Source organism: Cupressus sempervirens, chromosome 2 (genome assembly GCF_028749045.1).
Source record: "Cupressus sempervirens isolate cs-2001-9-10 chromosome 2, ASM2874904v1, whole genome shotgun sequence".
In the NCBI taxonomy this organism is placed as follows: domain Eukaryota; kingdom Viridiplantae; phylum Streptophyta; class Pinopsida; order Cupressales; family Cupressaceae; genus Cupressus; species Cupressus sempervirens.
In genome coordinates this window covers 560899879-560904911 of record NC_143119.1, presented here as the reverse complement: position 1 = coordinate 560904911, position 5033 = coordinate 560899879, and positions in this window count along the sequence as shown.

Below are 5033 nucleotides of genomic sequence, written 5' to 3'. Positions count from 1 at the left end.
AACTTTTTCTTTTTTCTTTTTTTTGTCAAGTCCCAAAGTTTTGAACTCGAATAGAGTCGGATGCCCCGACTCGAGTCGTCTCCAAATTTTTTGCACGACTCATGTCACCGTGCTCGACTTGATTCTAAGTGCCCCGAGCCGTGTACATGATCCAAAAGCGGTTAACTTTTTCTTTTTGGTTAACGCCCAAAGTTTTCAACCCGACCCGCCTCAGCAACCTCGACTCGAAGCGCCTCGAGCCTTAATGGCCTCCAATGTTTTTGCACGACTCATGCCACCGTCGAATTTTCGCTCGAATCATGTCACCCAGGGCACCTCGATGCTACGTGACCCGAGCCCTGTGCGCGATCCAAAACCGGGTAACGTTTTTTTTTTTTAACTCCCAAAATTTCATTCTTTTTTGCCTTACGAGGCCTATCATGATCTCTTTTTATAAAGAAAATTCTCAAATCAAATCGTTTCGGCTACCCTACCTCGAATCCGGCTAGCTAGGCGTAATGCCTCAAGTCGGCTCGGCAATACGTGAACTGAAACTTGTGCGTGATCCAAAAGCGGGTAACTTGTTTTTTTTTTTTTTTTTGTAATGCGCAAAATTTAGCGCTTTTCGCTGTACAGGGCCTCTCATGATTTTTTTTGTTTTTTTTGTTTTTTTCCCCTCGTCGACCCACTCTGGCGACCCAGTCGGGTCGCCCGAGGCTGGGGCGACGGAGATGGGTTGACCTAGTCGGGTGACCCAAGTTGGGTCGACCCAGGCGTGCGATCCTGGCTGGGGATAGCAAGTCGATTCTATAAGTTTGCTTGCCAATTTTGCTAGCCAGGTCGGCTCACCAAGTCATCTAACCATGTGGTCTTTGCCAAATCAAGAATTGACTCTTTAAGTCCACTCACAGCTCGTCAAGCCGGCTCACCAAGATGACTTACCGTCTCGCCTCACCAGGTTGCCCCACCAGGTCGCCTCTTCTTTAAGACCGCTCACCATGTCGGCTCCCCAAGTCACCTCACCGAGTCGACTATTCAGGTTGCCTCACCAAGTCGACCCCTTAAGTTCGCTCACCAAGTCAGCTCACCAAGTCGAATCACCTAGTCATTTTACCACCTTGCCCCAGCAAGTGTGCTCGCCAAGTCGCCCCGCCGAGTTGCTTCTCTAAGCCCACTCACCATGTCAGCTCACCAAGTCGATTGTTCAAGTGCATTGCCAAGTCAACTCTTTAAGTTCGCTCGCCAGGTCAGCCCGCCCAAGTCGCCTCTTTAAGTTCATTCGCCAGGTCGGCCCGCCCAAGTCGCATCAGCGGGCTAACTCGCCGAGTCACCTCACGAAGTTGACTCTTTAAGTGCGCTCACCAAGTCAGCTCACCAAGTCGACTCACCATCTCGCCTAGATAAGTTGGCTTACCGAGTTACCCCACCAAGTCGTCGCCTCTTTAAGCCCGCTCACCGTGTCAGCTCGTCAGGTCGGCTCACCAAGTCGACTAATCAAGTAGGCCCACCAAGTCGCCTCAAGGATAGCTCCTCACCATGAGTCGCCTCACCATGTTGACTCAATGAGTCGCCTCACCATGTTGACTCTTTGAGCCCGCTCACCGGGTCGCCTCACCAAGTCGGCTCGAGTACGTTGCCAAGTCGACTCTTTAAGTTTGCTCGCCGGGTCGACTCGCCAAGTCAGCTCACCATGTCATCTCAATGAACCAACTCACCGAGTCGCCTCACCACGTCGGCTCTCTAATACCACTCGCCAAGTCGCCCCACCAACTCGCCCCGTTAGGCCCACTCACCACATCGCCCCGTTAGGTCCACTCTCACCAAGTGGACTCTTTAAGTCTGCTCATAAAGTTGAGCCACCAAGTACTCTCACCAAGTCGACTCTTTAAGTCCTTTCATCGAGTCACCCCACAAAGTCAACTCTTTAGGTCCGTTCATAGAGTCACCCCACCAAGTCGACCCTTCAAGTGCATTCATCAAGTCACCCCACCAAGTCGACTCTTTAAGTTCATTCATCAAGTCACCCCACCAGGTCAGCCATCAAATTACTCTCACCAAGTCGACTCTTTAAGTTCGTTCATCAAGTCACCCCGCCAGGTCGGCCCACCGAGTGGACTCTTTAAGTTCGTTCATGAAGTCACTCTGCCAAGTCGGCCCACCAGGTCAACTCTTTAAGTTCGTTCATCAAGTCACCCCGCCAGGTCAGCCCACCAACTACTCTCACCAAGTCGACTCTTTAATTTTGCTCACCAAGTCACCCCACCAGGTCGGCCCACCAAGTACTCTCACCAGGTCGACTCTTTAGGTTTGTTCATCAGGTCACCCCACCGAGTACTCTCACCAAGTCGACTCTTTAAGTTCGTTCATCAAGTCGCCCCGCCAGGTCGGCCCACCAAGTACTCTCACCAAGTCGACCCTTTAAGTTCGGTCATCAACTCACCCCGCCAGGTTGGCCCACCAAGTACTCTCACAAAGTCGACTCTTTAGGTTCGTTCATCAATTCACCCCGCCAGCTCGGCCCACCAAGTTCTCTCACCAGGTCGACTCTTTAAGTTCGTTCATCAAGTCACCCCGCCAGTTCGACCCACCAAGTACTCTCACAAAGTCGACTCTCTAAGTTCGTTCATCAAGTCACCCTGCCAGGTCAGCCCACCAAGTACTCTCACCAAGTCACCCCGCTAGTTCGACCCACCAAGTCGACCCTTTAAGTTCGTTCATCAAGTCACCCGGCCAAGTCGGCCCACCAAGTCGACTCTTTAAGTTCGTTCATCAAGTCACGTGACCAGGTCAGCCCACCGGGTACTCTCACCAAGTCGTCTCTTTAAGTTTGTTCATCAAGTCACCCGGCCAGGTCGGCCCACCAAGTACTCTCACCAAGTCGACTCTCTAAGTCCGTTCATCAAGTCACCCCGCCAGGTCGGCCCACCAAGTCGAATCTTTAAGTCCGTTCATCAAGTCACCCCACCAAGTACTCTAACCAAGTCGATTCTTCGAGTGCGTTCATCAAGTCACCCGACCAACTACTCTCACCAAGTCGACTCTTTAACTATGTTCATCAAGTCACCCCACCAAGCACTCTCACCAGGTCAACTCTTTAGGTCCGTTCATAAAGTCACCCCACCAAGTCGACCCTTCAAGTGCGTTCATCAAGTCACCCCACCAAGTACTCTCACCAATTCGACTCTTTAAGTCTTTTCATCAAGTCACCACACCAAGTCAACTCTTTAGGACCGTTCATCAAGTCACCTCGCCAAGTCGACCCTTGAAGTCCGTTCATCAAGTCACCCCACCAAGTACTCCCACCAAGTCGACTCTTTAAGTCAGTTCACGAAGTCACCCAACCAAGTCGGCCCACCAAGGACTCTCACCAAGTCGACTCTCTAAGTCTGTTCATCAGGTCACCCCACCGAGTACTCTCACCAAGTCAACTCTTTAGGTCCGTTCATCAGGTCACCCCGCAAAGTCGACCCTCTAAGTTCGTTCATCGAGTCACCCGACCAAGTCGACTGTTTAAGTCCTTTCATCAAGTCACCCCACCAAGCCGACTCTTTAAGTCCGTTCATCAAGTCACCAGAACAACTACTCTCACCAAGTCGACTCTATAAGTCCGTTCATCAAGTCGGCCCACTAAGTACTCCCACCAAGTCGACTCTTTAAGTCCGTTCATCAGTTCACCCCGCCAAGTACTCTCACCAAGTCAACTCTTTAGGTCCGTTCATCAAGTCACCCCGCCAAGTCGACCCTTTAAGTCCGTTCATCAAGTCGCCCCCCCCAAGTTGCTTCTCTAAGCCCACTCACCATGTCAGCTCACCAAGTCGATTGTTCAAGTGCGTTGCCAAGTCAACTCTTTAAGTTCGCTCGCCAGGTCAGCCCGCCCAAGTCACCTCTTTAAGTTCGTTCGCCAGGTCGGCCCGCCCAAGTCGCATCAGCGGGCTAACTCGCCGAGTCACCTCACGAAGTTGACTCTTTAAGTGTGCTCACCAAGTCAGCTCACCAAGTCGACTCACCATCTCGCCTCGATAAGTTGGCTTGCCGAGTTACCCCACCAAGTTGTCCCCTCTTTAAGCCCGCTCACCGTGTCAGCTCGTCAGGTCGGCTCACCAAGTCGACTAATCAAGTAGGCCCACCAAGTCGCCTCAAGGATAGCTCCTCACCATGAGTTGCCTCACCATGTTGACTCTTTGAGCCCGCTCGCCGGGTCGCCTCACCAAGTCGGCTTGAGTACGTTGCCAAGTCGACTCTTTAAGTTCGCTCACCGGGTCGACTCGCCAAGTCAGCTCACCATGTCATCTCAACGAACCAACTCGTCGAGTCGCCTCACCATGTCGGCTCTCTAATACCACTCGCCAAGTCGCCCCACCAACTCGCCCCGTTAGGCCCACTCACCACATCGCCCCGTTAGGCCCACTCTCACCAAGTGGACTCTTTATGTCTGCTCATAAAGTCGAGCCACCAAGTACTCTCACCAAGTCGACTCTTTAAGTCCTTTCATCGAGTCACCCCACCAAGTCAACTCTTTAGGTCCGTTCATAGAGTCACCCCACCAAGTCGACCCTTCAAGTGCGTTCATCAAGTCACCCCACCAAGACGACTCTTTAAGTTCATTCATCAAGTCACCCCGCCAGGTCAGCCCACAAATTACTCTCACCAAGTCGACTCTTTTAGTTCGTTCATCAACTCACCCCGCCAGGTCGGCCCACCGAGTGGACTCTTTAAGTTTGTTCATGAAGTCACTCTGCCAAGTCGGCCCACCAGGTCGACTCTTTAAGTTCGTTCATCAAGTCACCCCGCCAGGTCAGCCCACCAACTACTCTCACCAAGTCGACTCTTTAAGTTTGCTCACCAAGTCACCCCGCCAGGTCGGCCCACCAAGTACTCTCACCAGGTTGACTCTTTAGGTTTGTTCATCAGGTCACCCCACCGAGTACTCTCACCAAGTCAACTCTTTAAGTTCGTTCATCAAGTCGGCCCGCCAGGTCGGCCCACCAAGTACTCTCACCAAGTCGACCCTTTAAGTTCGATCATCAACTCACCCCGCCAGGTCGGCCCACCAA